The sequence below is a fragment of the Hyaena hyaena genome, unplaced genomic scaffold (assembly GCF_003009895.1).
Source record: "Hyaena hyaena isolate Hyena2069 unplaced genomic scaffold, ASM300989v1 scaffold_391, whole genome shotgun sequence".
In the NCBI taxonomy this organism is placed as follows: Eukaryota; Metazoa; Chordata; class Mammalia; order Carnivora; family Hyaenidae; genus Hyaena; species Hyaena hyaena.
Genome location: NW_024081024.1, coordinates 1,462,551 through 1,489,982, shown reverse-complemented (window position 1 = coordinate 1,489,982; position 27,432 = coordinate 1,462,551). Strand labels below are relative to the sequence as shown.

The 27,432-nt window shown below is 34.0% G+C and overlaps 1 pseudogene; it reads left to right on the top strand.

Annotated features, from left to right (window-relative positions):
• The first annotated feature begins 7,634 nt into the window (after window positions 1-7,634).
• Window positions 7,635-27,432, top strand: part of LOC120244768 — a 33,934-nt pseudogene continuing 14,136 nt past the window's right edge.

Sequence of the window (27,432 nt, the reverse complement as noted above, 5' to 3'; positions counted from 1 at the left end):
AGTTCAGCTCAATTTTACTAGGATAGACATAATGTTGAATGTAGATGATTGTATACTCTTTCCCTGTTTCTGCTTGGTGTAACCTGTTTCCTTGTACTTCACATTCATCTTTCCATGCTTATGTTTGTCTGTTCTTATACTATCCTTTGTATTTATTTTCCCTTTGAAAACAGAATTCAGAAACAGAAAGAAAAATATCAAAACAATTATGTCTAAAATTTTGAGAAATATATAGCCTACTTCTCCAGAAAACATAACAAATTATATGATGTAGCAAACTTTTGCCCCAGTATTCTTAGAAATATAATTAAGAAAAAATAAAATATGCATTCCAGATTCTAACCCAAAATAATGTCATTTAAATTATCATCTTTAGAACACAACAGATTTTCTGAAACTCTATGATTACAAATCTGCAATACTAAAATTCTAATGTAAAATAATTATTTTAAAAGATAAGTCATAAAAGAAAATTCAAAATTTTACAACAAGGAATAATTTAATAGTTTATGATGTTTCTGTTTGAACATCACAATATATCTAAGGGCACCTTTATCCTAGAGAAATGTCTGAAACATTGTTTAATTAGTTTCTTATAAATTTAGATTCTGATGAATACTGAGTTGAAGTGTGAATGCTAAGCCTACATAAATTCCTTTTCTTTCTTGAATGCTTTTCATGCAAAATATTTCCTTGGTTTGGTTAATGCGAATCATTGATATTTCATCCATCTGTCAGTACATTTCTATAGCAACTATCTCCTGTGACTTAGCATTTTGGAAAAAGTGTTAGATTAGTAAAAAGAAGCATGTTGTTCTTTTTATCCCTTTAAATCCAGCATTTCAGGTCAAATAGGAGCACCGTAAAATCTGTTACAGTCTTGTTTTATCTTCACTTATTGGGGACTGAGTTAAAATATGGAGGTTAGCCTTCCACAGATATGTGGTGGTGTGTGCTATTGAAAAACTCCTAAAGCATCCACACTTTTGTTTTTCTAAAACTAAATATTATCATCATCATCAAAGTTAAAGTGACCTTGAATATTGCCATCATCAGAGTTACTAGTCACTGATAGCTTTGCTAATAGGTAATAATGGAGGCAGAACTAAGCACATTTGTAAGGCTAACCACAAAACTAGAATTGAAAATTGTGTTAAGAAGAAAACCACAGGCCTAAAATGGAGTCAGTTATGTTGGGCCAAGTCACTAAACAGGGCTTAATACCTAATCTAGTTACAGTTTTAACCTGCCCCAGAGATGTGATTTTAACTGATTTGTCAGCACTACTGAGGAAATCTATCACAGGATCTGTCTCTATCCCCGCAAAGTAAAATGGGGCAATACTAATAGAAACCCCTGTTCCTCCCCCTAAAGGTGACCTTGCTTGAAACAATCCTTTCTTTTCTTTTGCAAATTGTCCCACCTCAGTTTCCCCTATAAAATCCATCAATTTTATATAGCTCCTCAGCTTCACTCTACTTGCTAGATGGTACACCACTCGATTTATGAATCAATTAATAAAATCCATTAGATCTTTACAAATTACTTGGTTGAATTTTTGTTATTTAACAGATTCAATGGAATGTCAGGATCTACAGTAAATTTTTTATGGCATTCAGGGATAATGAAAAACACAGGCATGATGCCCATGAACTCTTTGAGTTCTCTATTTTTCTTGCCAATTTCAAACACCTTTAGTAAGTTCCTCTCAGTTATGAGCTCCACTCACTGTGTGTTGAGCTCCAGATCAAATTGGCTTTTACAGTTTCCTGGTTTTTATTTTCTTAGTTTATTGTCAAGTTGGTTGTCATATAACACCCACTGCTCATCCCAACAAGTGCCCTCCCCCCATGCCCATCACCCCCTTACCCTCTCCCCCACTCCCATCAGCCCTCAGTTTGTTCTCAGCATTCAAGCGTATCTCGTGGTTAAACCCCTCCCTCTCTCCAACTATTTTTCCCCTTCTACTTTTGCGTGGTCCTCCATTAACTTCCTCCTAATCCACTTATATGTGCAAACATGTGGTATCTCTCCTTCTCTGCCTGACTTATTTCGCTCAGCATAACACCCTCAAGTTCCACCCATGTTATTACAAATGGTCAGATTTTATTCTTTCTCATTGCCATGTAGTATTCCATTGTATAAATATACCACATCTTCTTGATCCATTCATCAGTTGATGGACACTTAGGTTCTTTCCATGTTTTGGCTATTGTTGAGAGTGCTGCTATGAACATTGGGATACATGTGCCCCTATGCATCAGCACTCTTGTATCCCTTGGGTAAATTCCTAGCAGGGTTACTGCCGGGTCATAGGGGAGTTCCATTGTTAATTTTTTGAGGAACCTCCATACTGTTTTCCAAAGGGGTTGTACCAGCTTACATTCCCACCAACAGTGTAGGAGGGTGCCCATTTCTCCACATCCTCGCCAGCATCTAGAGTTCATTTTAGCCACTCTGACTGGCGTGAGGTGGTATCTCAGTGTGGTTTTGATTTGTATTTCCCTGATGAGGAGGGATGCTGAGCATTGTTTGATGTGTCTGTTGGCCATCTGGGTGTCCTCTTTAGAGAAGTGTCTGTTCATGTCTTCTGCCCATTTCTTCACTGGATTATTTGTTTTTTTGGGTGTGGAGTTTGATGAGTTCCTTATGGATATTGGATACTAGTCCTTTATCTGATATGTTATCTGCAACTATCTTTCTCCATTCCATCAGTTGCCTATTAGTTTTATGGATTGTTTCCTTTGCTGTGCAGAAGTTTTTAATCTTGATGAGGTCCCTATATTTCATGTTTGCTCTTGATTCCCTTGCCTTTGAGGATGTGTCAAGTAAAAAATTGCTATGGTTGAGGTCAAGGAAGTTCTTTCCTGCTTTCTCTTCTAGGGTTTTGATGGTTTCCTGTCTCACATTCAGGTCCTTTATCCATTTTGAGTTTATTTTGGTGTATGGTGTGAGAAAATGATCTAGTTTCATTCTTCTGCATGTTGCTGTCCAGTTCTCCCAGGACTATCTGTTAAAGAGGCTGTCTTTTTTCCATTGGATACTTTTTGCTTCTTTGTCAAAGATTAGTTGGCTATACATTTTTGGGTCCAATCCTGAATTCTCTATTCTATTCCTGTTTTGAGTTGAAAGTCCAATCCTTTCCCTGTTTCCCAGATTCTGCATTGGACACTGTTGGTAGTTACAAGTCAGAGTTGAACTGGGTCAACTTACAGATAATATCACCACATTAATTTATTTGTAAAGTAATCTACTTATTTGGTTTAAAACAAATAAATACTTGTTTAAATTAAGCATACTAAACTCTCAGAAATATAGTAAAAACTAACCCAAATGAATTTCATGTTCACATAATTTGGAAAAATATTCAGTATTAAAACTAGTTGAAAGTTGTTGACCTAATTAAAACAGGCATGTTTTTAGAATTATCAGGATTAAACAATACTGTTTTCTACCTAAGCTTACTAAATGTCAAATGGAGTTCATGTTATCACTTATAAAGTATGTCAGCAAAAAGATAAGATGATGGTTAGCTCTTTAATGTCTCATGAAATTTTTATGCCTAATGTCAACAATTAAGAAGAAGTAAATTAGATATAAGAAAATTTTATAAATAAACTTTTCAGCAATATTTGTGTCTATTTAGTTTCCCCAAGTCTATTCAGTAACCAAACCTTTGAGTTTTTCCAAGTTAATCATTAAACATCTAGATCACTTTCAAATAAGATAACATTCTGAAACATTTAATAACTGAACATTGGTTTATCTATTGTTTTTATTAGTTTTCTTTAGATCCAATTACAGTGAAACTAAAAGATATTTGGATTTGTTAGTACTACATTGGAAAACAAAAAAGGCATATGATTCTAGAGATTATCAAAGGTATTCATGGATTTGCGAGTCTAAGGAATGATGGTATAACAAGCAGTATAAACAATTGTTTATTTCACTTTTTCTAGAAATTGAGACTTCTGAGTTAAAAATTCTAATTAATTAATATATGAAATTAAAACTACTAGGAATAATAAGGAAAACATCTCCACATGAAAGAAAATGTATGTTGTAGATTTGTGGAAAAGAAATCTTTGTAAACTAATTGATTGTGTGTGTGTGTGTGTGTGTGTGTGCATGCACATGAGAGAAAATATGCACATGTGTGAAAGAGAAACAGAAAGAGAAAGAAAAAAAGAAAGAGAAAGAGAGTTATCAGGGCTGGCTAAAACTGGAATAAACTCAACTAAGTGAATGAGGTTTAATATCAAAAGTAAGTTGGTTTCCTGTCTGTTAAAAGGACAATGTTTTCTTGGACTATTTGTTGGTCTGCTTTTGATAATAAAAGGCTGTGAATGGCTTTTCTTTACCATTTGCCTTTCTTTCATTTGCCTAAACAAATTCTGTGTTTTACCAAAATGTGATCTTGTGCTTAATGTTGTCTTAATCAGTTCTATGATCACTTAAGAAAACTGAATCTTCTCAATATTAAAAGAGTTACGTATTTCTAACAACTATGTAACCTTCTGAATTTGCCTTTAAATATCTTGTCATTTTTGGTTACACAAATAAATATTGTTCATAGTGATCTGTGATTCTATATGATTATATGTTCAAACATTTTGATATTTTTGATAAATTTCTCATAATTTAAATTCTAATATTTTTTTTCACTTAGACTAACTTTGAAATATACAATATTACAGAGGGCTCCTGGACCATCTTAAAAGATTTGTTTTCTCTCCTTATACAAAAGAAATAATACATATCCTTATTTGGTATGTGAAATTACATGAGAAGCACTGTCAAATAAGTGATGATAAACCTTAGGTTACATTGTTTGGGTGAATATTAATATGTGTTTTAGAAGTTGTATAGAATCCTTTCATGTCCTGTTATAATGTTATTAGTCAAAATTCTAGTTACTATCCTAAAGTGTTGTATGTTACAGAAATAACCAAATTTCCATGTCAGTTTCATTATTGTACATTGTCACCAGATCTTTAACAACGAATAACTTTAAGCCTTTACACAAGTATTGTTTTATTCTGATGCTTTTATAAAATTGCTCCTGAACAGGCAACACAGCCATCCCTGCAAATGAATCCATTAACAGTGCCACCTTAGCGGAAGTGGTTTGTGCTCTGACAGGATTGAGCTTTGTCTGTGGTGGTTGGGCTTATGAATGCCTACATGGCTGGCACATATGGAGGCTATGCCTCTTAGGTTACCAAATTTTACCCATACCTGTTCAGACAGACTGAAACACCTCACTAATCAACACCTCTGAATTTACATCCTTGAGTTATAAAGGACCTACCAGGAGGCTTTCATGATTCATGAATTCATTGGACCATATTCCTTTACTTAGGAGTAAATGTCAACGAATTTATGATCGGGAACCTCTTAACTCTTGAATATGTTTCACATTTTAACAATAGCTGCCCAACAAATATTAGATTTTCTGTCCACAGTTCTTGATAAGAGAATAGCCCTTGATTATTTTTTAGCTGGGTAAGGAAGCATTTGTGCTGGAGCTAAAACCACCTATCATACCTGGATTAATACTTCTGGGAAAACTGAAACTCAGGTAAGATCACTGAACACACTATTTGGGTTAAAAACATGAGTCCATTATGACTGATTGGTTTGGGTTTGAGACACAATGACTTTGAAAAGCACTCCAAATGTTTTGGAATTACCCTACTTAATGATCATAATGATCTCCTTGGTATGTTGTATTCTCTCAAAAGCTTGAAATGCATGTTCATAGCCACTACCCACCAAGCAAATGATCTCCCTAAGACTGGAATATCAAAAAAAAGAACAAAGAGAATGATGACTTAAAGAATGTGAACCTGGAGCCATGACTTGTGAATATTGCAAGGGTTAAGCAAAAACATCAGGACATACGACACCATATAAAAGAAACAACAAAAAATATAAAAACCTCAGAGTAGCAGTTAGGAGTACCACTAATTAATTATATTTTGATCACATCTTTCAGTTAATCCTAGAGTTCAATTAAAAGGAGGGAGTTATTAACAAGAAAAACACAGGCCCAAAATGGAGTCACGTATGCTAGGCCAATTCACTGAACCAGGCTTTGTACATAACCTGATGGTAATTTCAAACTCCCGTAGAGATATAGTCTTATCCAGTCAGTCAGGAATTTTCTGGTCAGTAGCAATGAGGAAATCTGTCACATGAGCCCTCATTATGCCCTAAAGGAAGATTAGGCAATCCACCTAGTAAGACCTCTTGCTAGTAAGACCTTTAAGAGAAGGTGACCTTACCTGACAACTTTTTTTTTTTAATGTTTTATTTATTTCTGAGAAAGAGAGAGACAGACAGACAGACAAAATCGAAACAGGCTCCAGGCTCTGAGCTCGCTGTCAGCACAGAGCCCGACACGGGGCTCAAACCCATGAACCGTGAGATCATGACCTGAGCCAAAGTCGGACGCTTAACTGACTGAACTACCCAGGTGCCCCACAACTTTTTTTTTATGCCCTCCCACACATTTCTCCCTATAAACTCCACCCATTTTGTATAACTCCTCAGAGTTCCCCCCTACTTGCCAGATGGGATGCTGCATAATTCATAAATTGATTAATAAAGCCAATTAGATATTTCAATTTTACTCAGTTGAATTTTTGTGGTTTAATACTCAGAAAAGTATCTACTGCATGAAATAATTTTGAGATTTGATTTAGCATTTAAATGAGTTAATATATGGCACCAAGTAAATGTTCAAAAGGTGTTGACTGTTTTCATAATTCCCTTTGACCCTCATGATTTTTTCTCCATGTATCTGTCTTAATATTATGCTGTTGTGATATTGGTTCCTTACTATAGAATCACATGAGAATCTGACTTCTCTAACTCCAGACTCATTTTGCCTTCCTCAGTCTAATGTCATATGAAACCAGGACAACTAGTGGCTGTCTAGCTTTATTCAAGTGACCCTAAAACATTAATGTGTAACATTAATATAGTCAAACATAAACTTTTTTGATGTCTATTTTTATTTATTTTGAGAGAGAGAAAGAGAGAGTGTGTGTATGTGAATGAGTGTGTGTGCATGGGGGAGAGGCAGAAGGAGAGAGAGTCAGAATCCAAAGCAGGATCCACTCTGTCCCAGCAGAGCCCTATGCGGGCTCGAACTCATGAACGATGAGATCATGACCTTAGCTGAAATCAAGAGTTGAACCAACTGAGCCACCCAGACACCCCCAAACATTGACTTACATGTTTCCCCCAGGAGTTACTAATATTAAAATGACTTCTTGTACTAGAGTGACCACTAAAAGATACTACCAGGAAAGGATAGCTTTTGGTACCTCTAAAAATTATACTTTGCAACTAACTTACTAAAATCTTTCAGGGTAGGTTTGTGATCTTAGTTATTATAAGTTTTTTAAATGATTAGGGTCTGACTGCATTTAATTAATTTGTAATTTAAAAACCAATTATCAATTTCTCACTTAACTGCCTCCTGTTAAGTAGTACTATGCTGAAAATGGAGATATAAAAATGACAGTCACTGCCCTCAAAGTGTTCACAGTCAAGTAGGGAGAAGAGTTGTGTAAGTCAATCTTTTCCTCTGATAAAAGCCCTAAGAAAGCTCTCAAATGAGCGCCATGGTTAAATTACTGGAAGCAATTAATTTGGTGTGGGTACATCAAGGGCAGCTTCTTAGAAGAGGTAAATACTTTTTTTTAAATGTTATTTATTTATAGAGAGAGAGAGAGAGAGAGGAGCACAAGCATGGGAGGGGTAGATAGAAGCAGAAAGAGAGAATCCCAACCCTGCTCCACACCATCAGCGCAGGGCCCTATGTTGGGCTCAGACTCATGAACCATGAGATCATGACCTGAGCCGATATCAAGACTTGGATGCATAACCGACTGAGCCACTTAGGCACTCCTAAATAAGTCTTGACAGATGCTTTTAGTTTGTCAGAGTTATAAGGGGCCTAGGGCATTCTAAGTACTGGTAGGATTCTTAAAAGGTACAGATGACATATGTAGATGATAGCATGCTGTTTTTGAGAATCTAATTTGAAATTACTTAATAAAATAGTGGAAAGAGAACCAGTAGAAGAATAGTTGTTTTTCTCTGCAAGGTCATTGAAAGAGTTTACACAAAACAGAGGAACTGAAGAAATGAGAAAACAAAATGAATGGTATAAGGTGTCAGATGTCTAGACTTAAAGAAAAAATTGAGGGTGTCCAAAAATAAAACAGTATGATGACAAAAATGAAGTCTGCTAAAGATGAATTACATAGGTAGCATTAGGTTTTAATGCTATAAGAGACTTAATGCACAGAGTGATATTGAGAATGACATTCTGAGTTGTAGCTTAGCTGAAGAGCAAGCTTACAATAATGTTAAAGCCTGCATCATAATAACAGTGATAGCCAAATTGCCAAAGCTGGAGATAACATTGTTCAACAAGCCTGGAGACTTAACAGTTGGCAATTACAAATCTCTCTATAAAGAACCACTTCAGGGGTGTCTGTGTGGCTCAGTTGGTTAAGTGTCCGACTTGATTTCAGCTCAGGTCATGCTCTCATCGTTTGTGAGATAGCTCCTCTCTAACAGTGAAGAAGCAGCTTGGGATTTTCTCTCTGCCTTTACCCTGCTAGAGTGTGCTCTCTCTCTCTCTCAAAAAAAAAAACAAAAAAACAAAACAAAAAACAACAACAACCATTTCCAATGGTCTCACTTTCTGTACTATTTTACCCTCAGACTAATCTTCTGCCCCACATCTTATTCTCTGGTGTCCTCTCTGAGGACATGTTTTTCCAACCCACCTTTTTTTAAAGCCTTATTTAAATAAATATTAGGATATAAGGTAGCAATATAAATCCCAAATGAAATTTGTAGTATAGCTTTATTGTGACATGGAATTCACAATCTAAATTCCAGTAGGCTAACTTCAATTTAAATTTCTAATTTTATCTCCTACCACTTCCTTCATGCTGAATCAAAAATAATTTTCTTAAAGTTTTTTAAACATAATAGGTTCATCATTATTCCATGGTTATACACATAACATTTCTAGTGTGGTAATCTAACATTCTTTTCAGTTTGTTTAATATTAGATATTCACAGGAAGGATATTTACAAAACCACAAAGGAGAAATATTTATGGACAGAATATTCTCTATTAAAATCCTATTAATATCAGAATGATCTTTTGAAATAAATTTTAAGCAACGACCTTTTTTTTTCAAAAATTGATAGAAATTCATGGCACTGAATAAGATTTTTTTCAGAATTAGATGAAAGTAATATTTTAAGATTACTTTAAAATAATGCAGTATTAGATATGTTCCTTCAATACCATGCTTCATTTGCCACAGTAACACATCAATCTTGGAAAACTCTGTAGTAGTTGTTCAAGTCCCAGTACTGTTTCAGGTGAACTGTGAAACCATGCTCTGGAAGCATGTCAGGAAGGCCATATCACAGCCCCATTCTTCTTGTCTCCTGATGTGGTAGGCAGAGAAATGTCCCCCTCTTCCAAAGATGCTCATCCTGAATCACCAAAAGTAACATTTTTCCTTTACATGGCAAAAGAGATTTTGCAAGTATGATTCCATTAAAGAAGTTATTTTGGATCATCTTGGAGCCAAAACATAAGTACCAGGGTCTTTGCAAGAAGGAGGCAGGAAAGTTAGAGTTATAGAAGATGCAACAAGAGAAAAAGATGCTGGGGTAGAGGGTGTGATGTTATACTTCTGCCTCCGAAAATAGAGGAAGAAGTCATGAGACTTCCAAGAAATTCAGGAAAAGACGAAGAAACAGATTCTTCCCTAGAGTCTTCAGAAGGAACAAAGCCCTTTAAACATGTTGATTTGGGGATTCTAACTGTAAGATAATAAATTTGTGTTGTTTTAAGACTCACAGTTGATGGTAATTTGTTACAGCAGCAATAATAAACTAATACATCTGTGTTTGATAGGAAAAGCCATACTGTTTCTTTTTAGGCAGACTCTCATCAAGCAAAGCACAGTTCATGATCTTAACACTCAGCAGGACAGAGACTGACAATCAAGTCTAGCTGGTATAATATTTTGTCCCAAGCTGTGTAAGGCCAAAGTAATACAGCTTATTCAGTATATGAATAAATAGAATGTTGGTATTCATTGTTCAAAAATGAAATAGAAATCACAATCCACTTCAGCTGTGTTGGGATTGTAAATCAAAATATAAAATGGGAATAACTAGTTACTTAAAATAATTAGTTAGAATATAAAACTATAAGGTTCAAATCATAAATATAATCCTCACAATGTAGCTATATCCTATTCACATAGCTATATTCTATTCCATACCCAATATAATGGTTTCTACTGGTTATGATCTATACAGGAGACTATGAGTCATGGACACTTGGATTTTATTCCCTATTATTGAGTAATTTGACTACTTTTCATTGTCTATACATGAAAATGTAAGACAAAAAATGTTAAGATAACTTGCTAACTCTAAGTTTATATTTCTTTTTATTATTTTTAAAATTTTATTTTAGAGAGAGTGAGCCAGGGGTTGAGAAGGGCAGGGGGAGAGAGAGAGAGAGAGAGAGTCTTAAGTGGGCTCTACACTCAGTGCAGAACCTGATGCAGGGCTTGAACTCAAGACCCTGGAATCATGACCTGAACTAAAATCAAGAATCAGATGCTCTATCGAGCCACCCAGGCTCTCCTAAAGTTTATATTTCTGACTCTATAATAGCGATAGCTCAAGAAATTTGGGAATACTGGCAATGTTTTTTTTATTTAAAAGATATAAATATAAGTAATTTAGCTTTTTCCTCAATGACCACTGTATAAAAGAGAGAGTGTGTGCAAGGTTTGATATAATTGATACTCAGGTGCAGAAATACTGAAATTGGTGACTAATGAGTTCCCTTTATTGGCACTAACTCCATGTTAGGAATTTCACATAAGTTTTCTAAAATCATTATTACAACATAGTGGATATTATCATCACATATTTTTGTAGGTGACAAATAACTTTCCCTGTATTTACACAGCAAATTAGTGGCAGAGAAAGGGATCAAATACAGTTTTGTCTGATAATAAAACTCATACTCTTTTATCCCGTCACTTCACTTCTCTGCTAACTCTGTCATCAAGGAAAAAGACTCTTCCACTGCTATCGCTATTCACATATAACCCATCCCTGACCAACAAATCTCCCTCTACTATACGCTCTCTTGTGCATAAGGAGTCATATTCTGTTTGCTGGTTTATCTCCATGGCCTGGAATAGTGTCTATTATATTGTATTTAGTATAAGTTTGAATAAGTGAATGGGTTTTATTCATTCTGTTTAAGTTCCATAAAAATTAGTTAATTCTCTGCATGATTCTACCTTCAGTCAGAAGTACAGGAGAATGTAATTTTACCTGCCCATTTTTTCATTATAACTTTAGAAAAAAACAATTAACATTTTTAAGGCAAACCTCTATTGATACATGCAAAATAACATTTCAGAGGTTTTACATCCTTAGGATAGAAGAAGGGATAAAAGAATGAATGACTATTGGGTTTCATCACTAAAATACTTGATTTTCATATTATGTTTAATCCTCTATTCTTCCACACTTTTTTTTCCCTTTAGATCCACTTGCCTAGGTAGTTCATACACTCAACATACTCACATAAAGGACAATAAAAACTAATATTTTAATGACCAGCTTTTGGGTTTATATTTCTCCTAGCATGCAGGACTGGCCTTTAGTGAAATGTGAGAAAACAGTTTGTCTTTCTACTCTCAGTATCCCTATGTCCCTTTCTGTAAGATTTTGTCTAACCTGCCTTTCATGGTGATATTCTGTCAGAAAGACATTTTATCTCCTTTTGTGAACTGATCAAAAGCCTCGACTCAAAAATGCTGAAATTGCTTCATTTATCTGTCAGGACATTCAAACCTCTCCAAGGCCAGAAGCCAAAAAAGGATCTGAAAGGGAAAATGATATCAGAAATAGATCAACTTGACAGGATTCGCAACATTAAATTTTTTGGTTGCTGCAGGAAGGTCTAGGGTCTGTGAACCCCACTTAATCCTGTAGAAGCCAGAGCTAGAAAACACAGATGGTTGAGAGCGAGCTGTGAGAAATCCAATCTACTTTGTCACTGAAAATAAATTATGTCCTTTTTGCCTTTCTTATAAACACTTATTCATAAATCACATATGATTAATTGAACCAGGGTGACCAGGCAAGGAAGTTTTTTTGCACATATCTGACCACTGTTTGCCAGGTCATCACCCTCGTTCCAATTGTCATCCACCCGCCCTGACACCCCTCTTATCATGACACCAAGGCAACAGAATGAGGTCACCCAAGTGAGGGAGGAGGATAGTAGAGGGAGGGAACCCTCATAAAATCCCTCCACATCTAACCTCAAGGCTTCAAAGAACTTGTCCATCAATTAAATATTGCTGATGCACAACACTATCCCCAAATGTCTCCTATCTCCTCTCCCAAAAGTCAATTTTCACATTAGTGGATTTTCAAGAAAACTAATTTGTTACATGTATAACCATAATGGTTTAATTTGTATATCATTTCAGTAATTTGGGTGTAAGATTTGGAAAGGTCACAGCTAAAGTCATTTATATCTGAGACTTTCCGTGTGGAAATGTATGTTATAAATGGTTAAATATTTTAATATAAATATTCAGAGTTTATTTCTTATCAGATTTATGTCAAGCTGCATTTATTGAGAAATGTTTTTTTCTTCTAATTAAACTAATTCAAAAATTTTCAAGATATTAAAATATTTTAGATCTCTAGTGACTGTTTTTTTCTTTTTTACTGATAATAGTAATATGTGCTTCCTATATTTATTTTCTGTGATTGGGTTAGCTAGATTTATTTTGTTTTAAAATTTTCAATGTTTATTTTGAGAGAGGGAGAAAATGTACATGAGAAGGGGAGGGGCAGAGAATGAGGGTGGGGGAGAGTCCCAAGTTGACATGTAGAGCCTGACATAAGGCTTGAACTCACAAACCATGAGATCATGACCTGAGCTGAAATCAAGAGTCAGATGTTTAACCTCCGGAGCTACCCAGGCTCCCCTAGATTTATTTTGTTTTAGAATGTTACTAATATTTTCACTATGTAGTTTTTAGCTTTGTTGATTTCTTTTACTATATGTTTCCTTTTATCATAATTCTGGCTCTTATTCTGTTAAAAATATTTTCCATTTTTGTTTCTTGGGGAGATTGATATGCCATTTTTTCTATGTGCTTAAATATGAAAAAAGATAATTACCATCCAATTTCTTCTCAAATATGTAAACTGAATGCTCTACAATTTCTGTTGAGTGTATTTAACTGAATTCCAGATATTTCATTTCATTATTTAACTTTTTAATATTTTCTTTTGTATTTCTTTTTTTAGCTCTTTATTAGTTACAAGTGACTTAATTTATTTCCAGGCACTTATGAATTATCTAGTTGTCATTCATTAATTTCTTACTTACTGCCATTGAGGCCTTGATACATACCCTAAATAAGTCCAATTCTTTAAAAATTATTGTGGCTAGGTTCTTTGATGGTCACCTTCAACAAATGTTTTATGTGCATTTGGAAGTATGTAAATTCTGTCATTGTCAGGTGCTATTACATCTATACCTCTAAGGCTAAGCTTAATTATACCATTCAGAATTTCTAAATCCTCACTGAAAATTGTTTCTGCCTACTTTATCAGCTATTTAGATAGATGTAGTGCTTATTATTGGAAGTTATTTGTTATATACAAACTTAGAAATATGATATTGTCCAAGTGTTTTGACACTTTTATCCTTTAAAACATATCCCTCTTTATCTCTGATAAAGCTTCTTTCCTGAAGGAAACAAAAAAACAAAAAAACATTGCCTGATGTTTGCAGGCTTATCTCAGTTCTTCTTGGCTAGTATTTTCAGAGAATGTCAGTTTTTAAAAAATTCTATTTCTAACCATGCTATATTTTTTATTTCTTGTTTCCATCTGGGATCATTCTCCTTCTACCTAAAGAACTCTTTAATATTTTCTAGCACAGTTATATTTGTGATGTATTCTTTAAGTCAATGTTGTAATAATTCATTTCATCTTCATTCCTTGAGGATATTCTTACTGGGTTTAGAACTTTAGGATAATTGTTTTTGTTTTGAGTTGGGCATGCTGGCAGATACTATTTCATTTTTTCCTAGCTTTCGTTGGTCACTCTCATTGTTTCTCCTTTCAAGGTAATGTTCTTCCACCATGAATATTTTTTAATATTTTCCCTTTTTTTTCTAGTTTCTACACCCAAAGGTGACATGCCTAACTTGGTTTTCTTTACATTTATTCTGTTTGGACTTCACTTAGATATTTGAATCAACAGGATCATGTCTTTCATAATTTTCATAAAATTATCAGTCATATCTCCTCAAATACTCCTATTGACCCATTCTCTACTCTCTTGAAGTTCCAATTATACATGTAATTTGACTACCATACATGTCTTTTATTCACCTTCAATTTTCCAAGTTAATTTTGTCCTTTAGTTTGAGTAATTTCTATTGAACTACATCCTACTTCACCATATTTTGTGTGTCTGACCTATGATCTATGAATTTAGCACTTAATTTCTGTTTTACCTTTCAGTCGTAAAATATACATATTATCATTTTAAGCCTAATTTCGTTTTATTTTTATTTATCTCATGCTCTATTTTCTTAAACATATTATTCCTAGTTATTTAAAGAACTTGTATGCTGTCTTCCATATCTGAAACACATCAGGTATTCTTTTATTTATTATTACTAGTTATTATTTGTCTCCACCTGTTAATCCACCACATTATATTTAATACTGAGCATGTTAATGCAAAGATGTAAACAGGAAACATTATCTTCCATCAGGTAAGAGTTATCCTTTCCATTATAGGCAAATAATGAGGGAAGTGCTGGTCAGCATTGTCCAATCAGCTATTATTAGGCTTATCTAACTCAAGAGGCATGTTGTCATTTTTGAAGATTGAATTCACCTTTAATTTGCCCCAGATCTTAACACATAGCTCAACAGGGTTTCAAGTTAAAGCCTAGAGAGTTTTTTTTTGTTTTTGTTTGGTTTTCTTACCAATAAAAACATGGAGGAATTATCCTCTGCTTTTCAGTTTTGCTATTTACTTTTTCCATCCACATAGCTTCATATATGGCAAATGTCTTCAAACACATTATGTCTTTAGGACTTCTTAACTATTTGACTCTCCAATTCTGTAACTCTGACCATGGGCAACCACCAAATCTCTGATGATTCCTCTGATACCCAGTAATATCCTTCTGTGAGGTTCAAACCTTGTTTCTTAGACTTTAGGTCATAGTGAGATTTAACCTAGGTCCCCAGGTACGCTAGTAGCACGTCTTCAACTTCCCTCTGAAGTTTCCATTCTTATAAGCATTTTAATCCCTTTAGACTTTCTTCCTTTTGCATATTTTATCTCTAAATATATAATTTTATAACTTGTTTGACTTTTCTAATTTTTCTCACTGGGGTTAATGGACCCCAATAAAAATAACTATTTCTACCTATTTTTTTTTTTTTTTTAGCAACGAGCCTTTTCTTTTGGATATATTAATAGCATTCAAATCACTATTTCTCAATTTAGTAAATATAAACTAGGCCATCATGATTCTCAGAAATAGCATACTATCTATTACAATAATAACAAAAACTATGTCTTTGAAAGTTTGTAAATAGAGTTTATAAAACAAAGATTAGCACACACATTATAAAATCTATATGACACACTTCATTAAAGGGGACACAAAAGCAAGACATTATAAGAAGTTAAGAATTGTTAGATTCACAGCAATGTTAAAATAAATACTATAATTATGTTAATCTATTATTTGTGAACAAGTTGATTAACGCAGTCATGATATGGACATACCTGCACACATGGAACCATTGTACTTTCCTAATGTCATAACTATATTCAGTGACAGTAGTTTTTACTCTACATGTTAGAAGCAGCCATAGAGCTTTTACATTCATGATTTTTCTTTTCTAATTTTCTTTTGTATGACTATCACTAAAAACTTTTTGTGTGACACCAATACACACACACTAATGTATCTAATTTGAATGAACAACTAAGATTTAAGTCACACTTTCAGTTATTCTGTGTGTGCATTTAAAATATAAATTGGGGGCACCTTGGTGGCTCAGTTGGTTAAGCATCCAAATTGGAATCAGGTCATGATATCAGAATTCATGAGTTTGAGCCCTGCATTGGGCTTCCTGCAGACAACTCAGAGCCTGGAGTTGGCTTCAGATTCTGTGTCTCCCTCTCTCTCTGTCTTCCACTGCTTGCTCTCTCTCTCTCTCTTTCAAAAATAAACATTAAAAATTTTAAAAATACATAAATTAGTTTAAAATTGTGAAATAATTAAAACTATTGTATTGTTTTCCCAAATTATAATAAGTTTACTTGTACATCAACTGTGAGATAGATACCTGTGAGATACACTAATTTTTAAAAATCAGAAAATATAAATATTCAATAGAGGAAAATGGGGGGAGGTCAAAGCATAAATACAAGTAACTCACAAAAATTAAATGTAGTTGGTAATACAGATGAAAATAAGATAGATTTAGTTCAAATTGTATACCTACTATTCAAACCACTGGTTTTAAAAGACACACATCTTAAGTTTGCTTTATTCAGTCTAATGTGGGTCATTGGCTCCTATAACTTTAAAAGCTCTACAAGTGGTTTAAATCTTACTTCTGATGAAGAGTCACTATTCTAATTATTTAACAGTATTCATTTCAACTGTTAATTTCAGGAAAAGACTTTAGCATGGTGGAAGTTAACAAATAGGAGAGATTCTTCCATTCTTCTTCAGTAAATGTAATCTATCCCCAGAAAAATCCAAAAAGCCGGTATTAAACATCTCTAAACACCTTTGCATTCTTTGTGTTGTCACAGCAGGCACAAAAGTGTCCAAATGAAGGTTCCTCTTTCCCCAAAAGAAAATGAAAAAAATCCCACAAAAGATTATGTCCATTTAATCCCATATTTAAAAAAATGATATATATGAAAAATTTTCTACAAAGCCTTAACATTGGTTTTCTTCACATAGCGGGGATTACAGTGATTCATTTTTTCTTTCTTTGTTTTCTCACCTATATTAGATGTGTTATAAGAGAATCATTCACAAGCCCAGGAAAGAATATAGCAGAGGAGGAGGATCCTGAGCTTACCTTCTTCTCGCAGATACAATGAGACAACTCTACCTTTTCAACCAACTCTGAAAATGACTTGAAACCCAGCAAAGCATCATTCACAGTCCAAGAGAGAAGACCACATCCCAAAGTGTAGTAGATGGAGACACGGTTGGGAAACAAACCTATGCTGTACTAACCACACATTGGAAAGATTTTACAAGCACAGAAAAGCAAGAGAATCAGACTCCACACTGGCCACCCTAGGCACTAGGAAGACAAGTGGCTTTAATATCTGGCTTTGAAAACCAGCAAGACTTAACTTCAGGAGAGCTGGAAAGTCATAGAAAACCAAGTCCCCACCTATAAACAGCCAGCTCAATAAATAACTCAACAGAAGACACAGTTCAGAAGCAGCAGTTTGAAAGTCACCTGGCATATATGTGAAAGAAATTTATTGACGAATCTTAGAACATGTGCCACAGGGGCAGGAGTCTGCAGGAGTTTTCTCTTAGGAAAAAAAAAAAAAATGCCAGCAGGCACCATTTAGGAAATAATAGAGATTAGAGTGGAAATAAAGACAAAAAAAAAAAAAAAAAAGAAAGAAAGAAGAAAAGAAAACAATGGAAAAGACCAGTGAGACCAAGAGCTGGCTCCTTGAAAAGATAAACAAAACTGATAAACGTTTAGCCAGACTCCTCAAGATTGAGAAAAAAGGAAGACTCAAATAAAAAATTCAGACATGAAGGAGAAATAACAACACTACCACAGAAATACAAGAACTATAAGAGATTATGAAATATCATATGCAAACAAACTGGGCAACCTAGAAGAACTGAATAAATTTTAGAAACACGGAATCTCCAAAACTGATGAGATGACCACATTGGCTGGGAACGTCTGGCTCCTTGAAAGGAAGTGCTCTTTTTCCACAACTCAGGATCATGAAAATGACAAATAGTTCGCTTTCATTTTGGATACTTTATCTGAGATATTTACAACAGCTTTGATTTTTTAAAAAATATTACATTGAAGTATTGTTTAGGGTGACTGCTGAGTTTTTGGTGCCCCTTTAAATTTACCAATTGAGGCAAGTGCTGTCTTGCCTAATGCAGCGTTCTCCTGCATCTCACTGCTGAAGTGGCTATTGCTGAAAAGGCCCTGATAGATTGAGGTTAGCTCAACTGCACAGTGTCTAATGAAACAAATAAGTGAACAATTAGTTCATTTATTATTTCCAAATATTAGAATTAAGTCTAGATATCATTAACACTATTTGTGTTACAGAGAATCCTTATAAGAATGCAAATCATTATAGGAATTATTAAAAACTATAAGACTGTGAATAGGGAGGTAGCAAATATTTAAACAAGACACTGTGATCAAAGGAATGAAAATTTATTTTTATATTGAATTTCTTTGTCTTCTCAATCCTTTGCTCCTGGGAATTACCTGCCACATAATTTGTAATACTTCTCAGAAGTTTAAAGTAAGATTTGTCACCTATCTGTTTTCTTTTTCTTTTTCTTTTTCTTTTTTGTCACCATCTTTTTCTTTTTCACTTCAGTTCTAAGTATTGTTTTTTGGTTGCCAAGATTTATCTGTTTATGTTTTATAGTCTACTATTGTGAAATGTACTACTGTGGTATTAATTGATTGATATTTTAGCAATATATCAAAGTGACAATTGCCAAATAAAATTTATTCTTCATGTGTTAACTTATAACAGCTTTTCCTGTATCCAGAATTGTATCAGATCTTTCATGTATTTAGTACCTTAATCATTTCTATAATCTTGAAATCTTTTAAACAATAATATCCATAAAAAGTATATTTAGGACATCAACTAAATTTCAATCTATTCTTAAACAGTCTGAAAGTTCTTAATGAAGAACTGGGTTTATGCTTTGAAGAAAGATGGAATCGCATTTTCAAAATTAGCATTTTTTACTTTTCTATTGGTAAAAAAACTTCTCAGTTATAGGAAATGCAATGTATTTGGCCTGTTACAATTTCATTTATTAAAATAATATTTATTACAACATATATAAAAACCTCTCCAAAATATATGGTGTTCCTAGCAAGCCTTGTTTGATTATTCTTTTGTCTTAGATGGTGTTCAGAAAATAGGCTGAGGCTAAGGCTTATCTGTTACTATTTTATAAGGAAATACAACCTCTATCATGAGGGGATAAAAGACATGAAACAGGCAAGGAGAGACAGCTAATACAAATTTATTTTACCAAAGGGGTGCTGCTTAATTTTAGATGATTGTCTGTAAGAGGTTATATGAACCACTGCATTTCAGATACACCTGCCAGAGTGGAAGAGTGGGTGGTGGAGGGGGAGGAGAAAAAAGAATGATTATTAGTCAAAGATTTACTCTGTATTTCTGGATTACCCATACTTTGGTGCCTGGTGGGTCTGCAGTGTTTTAGGTGTTAGTAATAGAAGAAAAAACTCGGAGTTGGATAAAAGAGTTCTTTACAAGAATGAACTTAGGTACTGTGTGGTTAAGCTAACCTCAATCTATCAGGGCCCTTTCAGCAATAGTCACTTCAGCAGTGACTGGATGCAGGAGAACACTGCATTAGGCAAGACAGCACTTGCTTCAATAGCTAAATTTAAGGGGGCACCAAAAACTCAGCAGTCAAGATAAATAATATTGCTTTAACAATAAAACTTTAATGTAATATTTTTGAATAAAAATTAATGCAAAAATCCCAGACATAATATTCAACTTTAAAACAGAGACAAGCTATTTGTCAATTTTATGATCCTGGTCGTGCAAACGGAGCTGATCCTTCCAGTGAGGCAGGCATTCCCAGCCAGTGTGGTCATCTCATCCAGTCCCTTGGTGGGCAGGTTTAGGAGGACTGACAGTGGCATGCAAAACAGATTTGGCAATGTGGGTCCTGATATATGGGACTATGTGCCTGCTTAATTGTAGAACATTAACTTTTTCTATTTAGTTCAAATTAAGTGAGAATATTTTGATAAGTATCTAAATAGGAGCATATTTTTCCTTTTGCCTTGTGCTCCGGTAGGACTCTCCTGGACAATGATGAAAAAACTCCATTTAGTGATGGCTTGCCAAAGGTGAGAACAATGGGATCTGATGTGGTACAAGAGTAATGTCGAATTTGCCCTCTGTGTGAATTTAATGCTTATTTAGCGTTCATGGCATAACTGTTATTCAAAGAGTAGTGCACACAGTCTCAAATTACTTTAATCTTCTAAAGATACTTGAGGGAATTTCTATTTTTTGTATGCTTCTATTCAGTAAAATCCTAATTTCAATTCAAAAGTAAATGACCTTATATTTCATTTAAAATCAATGTGCTCTTCTATCAGCTTTAGCTTTTCCATACCAGTAAAGAGAAGATAGAAATATCCAATAAAAAATCTATTCTCGGGGTGCCTGGGTGGCTCAGTTAATTAGGCCTCCAACTTCGGCTCAGGTCATGATCTCACGGTCAGTGGGTTCGAGCCCTGCATCGGGCTCTGTGCTGACACCCAGCTCAGAGCCTGGAGCCTGTTTCGGATTCTGTGACTCCCTCTCTCTCTAACCCTCCCCTGCTCATGCTGCCTCTCTCTCTCAGAAACAAATAAAACATTTAAAAATTAAAAAAAAAATCTATTCTTCTACCAAAAGAACCTAGAAAAAGTATGTCACACTAAACACATCACAAGCAAAATGAAAAATAAATGGGAATATATGAATATTGAAGAACAATAAAGCTATTTAACCAAAATTGGTCCTTTGAAGAAATTAACATAATTAGTATACTATTAGATAGAAGAGCCAAGAAAAAATAGAGAAAATTGAAAATTTAAAACCAGAAATGAGAGAGGGAATAGTCCTACCAACCTTGTAGAAATAAAAAGAACTGTAAGTAAATACTATCAACAATTTTAGATATGTTAGATAACAGATAAAATAAATCTCTAGAAAAACAGAAACTACCAAAAAAATCAAGAAATAATAAAAACTGTTTGTGGTTTAATAAAGAGATTTAATTTGTAAGTAATTATCCATAGCTGAATGACTTCACTGGTGAGTTCTATCAAGGATTTAAACAATTTCTTTAAAAGAAAACGAGGAGGAATTAATGCATTTCAAACAGATTTTGTAAAACCAATGTTACACTGATGCCAAAATCAGGTAAAGATATTACAAGAAATGAAAGTTACAAATCAATATCTCTTGTAAATATAGATGCAGAAATTCTCAGCAAAAATAGAAGTCAAATTCATAAACATTTACAAATGATTAAATAGCATATCCAAGTGGGATTTATCCAAGGAACGTAAAATTGGTTCAATTAATGAAAATCAATCAATCCAATGTACCATAATAACAAAGGACATAAGCGACATGGCAACTGCAACACATTCAGAAAAACAAATTACAAATCCCAATATCCTTTTTAAACAAAGTAGCTCAAGCTAGAATAGGAAGGAACTTCCTACACTTTGTAAAGGCCATTTATAAAATCAACAGCAAAAACAACAACAACAAACCTTAGCTAAAATTACGCTTAAAGACTGAAAGACTTAAAAAATGAGAACTTTTCCCCTGAGATTATGAATAAGGCAAACTTTCTGTTCTTGACACTTCCTTGTCCATTGTATAACAACGACATAAAAGACATCCAAGAACATAAAGGAAGAAGTAAACCCATCTCTGTTTGCAAATGAGATAGGTTTATATAGAACCTTTTATATAGAAAATCCTATATGTTCTTTTCTTCTTTCCCTCATCATTCCTTTCTTCCCTCCATAAACATTCATTTAAGACTAGAATGCACAACACACTCACTTACAAAGTATTGAGAACACAACTATGAACAGTACATTTTCTCCAGGTCTGAAAAGTCTAAAACAGGAGAAATTTCTTTTAACCCCAATATTGGATATTTATTACAAGCTCCAGTCCGTTAGATTTGAATCAGCTGAATATTAAATTGCTAAATAATCCTCTACTTCTTATTCTAGCTATTTGTTTTAACAGTGACATATGTCTTCTCACAGAGTTTGCCAATAGTTTTTCTTAGCTTTTAGACTCTAATTTTGTTGTTATACTAACCCATTCAAAATTATTGAGTATCTCATATAATTTAGGCACCGGGCTGGGAATAGGGCAAATTGTGGTGGCCTGGAGGGGACATCCAAAGAGGTAAAAGAGAAAAAGAAATATGGTTGATCCTTGTAAAACATGAGTTTGAACTGCACAAATCCATGTATACACAGATTTATAGGTCTGTAAATGTATTTTCTCTTCCTTTTGACTTTCTTTTTTTTTTAATGAGATTTTTTTCAACATTTATTTATTTTTTTAGAGAGAGAGAGAGGCCAAGTGAGCAGGGGGAGGTCAGAGGAAGAGGGAGATAAAGGATCTGAAGCAGGTTCTGTGCTGACAACAGAATGTCCAATGTGGGGCTTGAACTCACTAACTGTGAGATCGTGACCTGAGCTGAAGTTGGACATTTAACCCACTGAGCCACTCAAGTGCCTCTCCTTGTGACTTTCTTAAAAACATTTTTTCCTCTAATATATATTAAGAATAAACTAATACAAATCATGCAGCATAAAACATGTGTGTTAATCAACTGTTATTGCTAAGTCTTCCAGTTAAAAGTAGGTTATTAGATAGGGGATAGGTAGTTAAGTTTTGGGAGAGTCAAAAGTTATATACGGATTTTGAAATATATGGGGGCTTGATACCCCTAATCCTTGCATTGTTCAAAGGCCAACTGTACATGCTAAAGAATGTATGGTTTGCATACAAATATCTCACCACAAAGGAAAACATGCAATACTCTAAGAACTGACCTATATGTTCATCACAAAAGCCAAGTTCCTCCTTAGTTGCTGAATATTAATATTCTATTACCTGATGTCTAGATCACCATTGGGAAAGATTATAATTAGCAAAAATATTCACTTACAGATATAACAAATTAATATTTCTTCAAATCAAAGTAAATACTAGTATACTTTAGAATAAAAAAGGGCAATATCTTAACTGTTATGATAGCTTTCTTTTAATAAAATATGAGTAAAGTAAGTATGAAAATGGCATTACAAGAAATAAAACAATAATTATTATTTCTGGTATTTTCAGTATTTAAGATAACTTATCACACATGTTCTTTCAAGAACTAATTATAAATTGCAACAGTCATCACATTATCTAAGAATGTCAACCTAGTAAAAGAATAAATGTATTTATTCCCAAGCACTATTTTCCAATTTATAAATACAGAACAAGTTTCTGTCCCTTCCCATATGAATAAAATGCTTATAGACCCAAACAATATCTTTCCTGGAAGATATTTTAATTAAGACTAAATCAATTTTATGAAGACTATTAGAATCACACTATTATTTTTATAAGTAGTTAAGAACTAATGTAAATGACATTTCCTGCATAGTTTGGATAATGAGAAAATTAGTTCTAAATGTTTCTGTAATGCAAAAATTGATCCCATTAAACAGAATTTTAAAAATTATAGAGAACCAAAATAACCCAGGTCATTAAAAGAGCCATTATTTTATAGAATTGCACATTACAGTAAGAAAACATAGAAGAAATTATTTTATAGCAAGAGTAGGAAATTTGTAATCAACATCTAAATGTGATTATTATATATAACAAATTCACTATGGTAGCACTAAATTTGTATGCATTTCTGGCACTTTCATTTATTTATTTATATTTAATGTTTATTCTGAGAGGGGGAGGGGTAGAGAGAGAAGGACAGAGAGGAAGGGGCACGGGGCAGGGGGGGGGGGCGATGGGACAGAGAGAATACCAAGCAGGCTCCACACTCAGCAGAGGACCTGAGGCAGGGTTCAGTCTCACAACCATGAGATCATGGCCTGAGCAGAAATCAAAAGCCAGATGTTTAACCAAATGAGCCCCCCAGGCACCCCTCTGACACTTAAAGAGAACTTCAAGTGAACAAATAAAGGTAAATCTTTCTCTAGTGTCCACATAAGTGAGTTCCAATCAGCAAACAGTATTTCCCTTTATTTGTTTTCCTCCTACTTCTTTCTGTCCTACTCTATTTCTTTCTCTCCAATTTCCTTTTGAGGATTATCTTTTGCTGAGCTAAACTTTATCTAGCAATCTATTGGTAATATCTGAAATTGAGCTTACAGGAAAAATCTATATTTTTTCTATAAAGAATATATATAAAGAACTATAAAGAATATAGTTTCAATAGATACCAGATTATCTACTTATAATGCACTGATTTTTAAAAATCAGAAAATATAAATATTCAATAGGCAAAAAGAGGCCAAAGCATAAATCCAAGTAACTAACAAAAATTAAATGAAAGCTGGTAACAAAAACAGATGAAAATAAGATACATTTAGTTCAAATTGTTCAGTATTAAAAGTGGTAATGGTATGGATTGAGAAGAAAACAAGCAAATAAGCTTCTTCATATATTTACTGATAAAAGTGTAAATTGATTGATTTTAGAGGGAATTTAATATTTATGCACATTTATTCCAAGAACTTAACAGGAAGAAAAAATAAATGATAGAAATGACTGAAGAACTTGGCAAAGGGGCCCATTCCAAATGGCTCAAATTCAAGTTTGATCTCAAATGAAATATAATAGTTATAGATTTAATTTCAACAGCAATCAAGCTATAATAGTGGCAGAAACTATTGAGATAAACAAGAAACAAGAAAATCTCAGAGCTTATTTTTTAATAAAATAGAATACTTGAGAAATGTCTACAATGAATGACTGAATGGGAGGTGGTAAGTATGTGATATAAACTAAAAGGAATGGTCAAAGATCTGAAGAATGTGGGTCTCAGAGACAAGACAGTGCTTTAGGAATTATGAACAATGAACCTGGTCAAAAAATTTAACTGAGATCAAGTTAAGGCAAAGACTAAATGGTGTCCTGTCCATTGGATTTATGATGTTAGGGTCATCAGGGAATTTAGTAAGAATTGGTTTGTTCAGCTACAACCAAAAAGAATATTTTTCAGGAAAAATGTTCTGTTTCAATAACTTACTTCCCTTTTACAATGAACATAACCTCTCCCCCACCAGTCAACTTATTCCCAACTTAAGCCTTCTTAAATTAATTTAGAGTCATGGTGTAAGAGTCAACTACCATAGTTTGGAAAGGGCAAGAGAATTTCCCTTATCACCCAAGTTTAGAAGTAAGGGTAGGGTTGCCCAGCTAAAGTGGGGTATCAGTGCCAAACTCCAGATCTTACCTACCCACTCCAGCCTATTTCACGCCCAAAGTACTCCTATCCCGAATAATTAAAACTATTTTGAGTTTCTTAGGCCACAAAGAAAAGAGTCATCTTTCACTTATTTCTTTCACATTCCACTTCCAATATGTCAGCAGAACCTGTGGACTCTACTTCTAATTGTAACTAGAATGCCATTATTTACCATTCCTTATTGTTAGTATTTATCCCAAATGCTTTTCTTCTTACACCTGAATTATTGCAATAACCTACAAATTTTTCACTTGGCTTTCACCTTGCTTCTCCAGATTCTGCTCTTAAAACAAGAGCCAAATTGATCTCTATACATTTAAAATCAGTGTGCTTTAATTCTTGGCTTTGATCTCTCTAATGATGTCTGTTTTAACACAACATAATATGTAAAGTCCTTACAAGGACCTTCAGTATTTCTCTAAACTCAATTTCTCCTCTCATCCAGCCACACTAACTGCCTTGTTCATGAAGCATCCTATGCATGCTTCCTCAAAGCCTTTGCCAGTGATTTGATTTTATCACTCAACACTTTCTTTTTATCTTTCTTAAATTTACCCTTTTCACTGAAACATTTCCTGAGTATTCTACTTACAATTGTTCATCCCAAATCCAGCTTTCTCTATACCCCTTGCCTTTTTTCCAATAAAACATCATTATCCAATCTCTTATACTTTACTCACTGCTATATATCTAGCACCTAGAACAGTATTACTGATAGTAGTTGATCAATTAATATTTGATGGCTTAATGAATTGAAATATCCACTGAATGTTCACCATTATGTTTGGTTCTTTTCTGCTTGTCTTTTCAGATCCAGAATTACTTTTACTTGTATGTGTTATTCTGGGAGAAGAAATTATTCTGTCCTTCCTACTTATTGAAATTTCTATATGACACCTAAATGTCTATTACTTGGGTTAACTGAAAGCCATTTCTTTGACAGAGTCTTGCAATCACTCCTATTTTTCTCTCTGGCCCTGAAAACTTATGTGACATCTGTTATTTCTACAGAGCTTCAGTAGAAAAATAGAGTGCTGAACATTTTTCTCCAGGATTTGTCAATACTGTGTCCCATTTGTATCCTTGCCTACCTGCCCTCATCTTTTTGTGTTGTTTTTTAAGTTATTTAAATTCCAGTTAGTTAATATACAGTGTAGTATTAGTTTCAGGGGTAGAATTTTGTGATTCATCACTTACATACAACACCTGGTTACCTGCACTCATCTTGAGAGAAATATTTTCCAATTTCTTCCACATTTTGCAGGCAAACAAGCACTTATACCTGATTCTACATTTCCCATTTCCCGTATTTTTCTATGCCCCTATACAACAAAAAATAATATCAAAGGCAAAGAATAAAAAAACCAAATTGCTACCTGTGCTTTTAGCTACAAATTACACTGAAAAAATTTGGTAAATGAAATTGGGCTCTATGACCTGGCTAATAGACTTTTGCCCTGAACCCAAGATAAAATGTTAGGTGTCATTACTTGGTAAGAAAAGGCCATCATCATGCTATTCCAATTAATGACAAAAGAAATGGAATGACATCCCACCTGATCCTTACACCTACAATGGAATAGTGCAAGTGGAATCCTACACCTTGGCTGACTTCTGGAGAAGAATAACTGGAAGGAACAAGCAGGAAGCTGAGTGAGGGCATGATGAGAGGGTGACTAAGAGATGGCCCTTTAAGTCATATTGAAAGCAAAAGAGAGAGACACCCAGAGAACTGACTTAATGTTCAAGCTACATTTCTTTTTATTTTTTAGTGTTTATTTATTTTTGAGACAGAGAGAGACAGAGCATGAGCAGGAGACAGGCAGAGAGATGGAGACACAGAATTTGAAGCAGGCTTCAGGATCCATGCGAAAGAAAAGAAGAAAGAAAGAAAGAAAGAAAGAAAGAAAGAAAGAAAGAAAGAAAGAAAGAAAGAAAGAAAGGAAGGAAGGAAGGAAGGAAG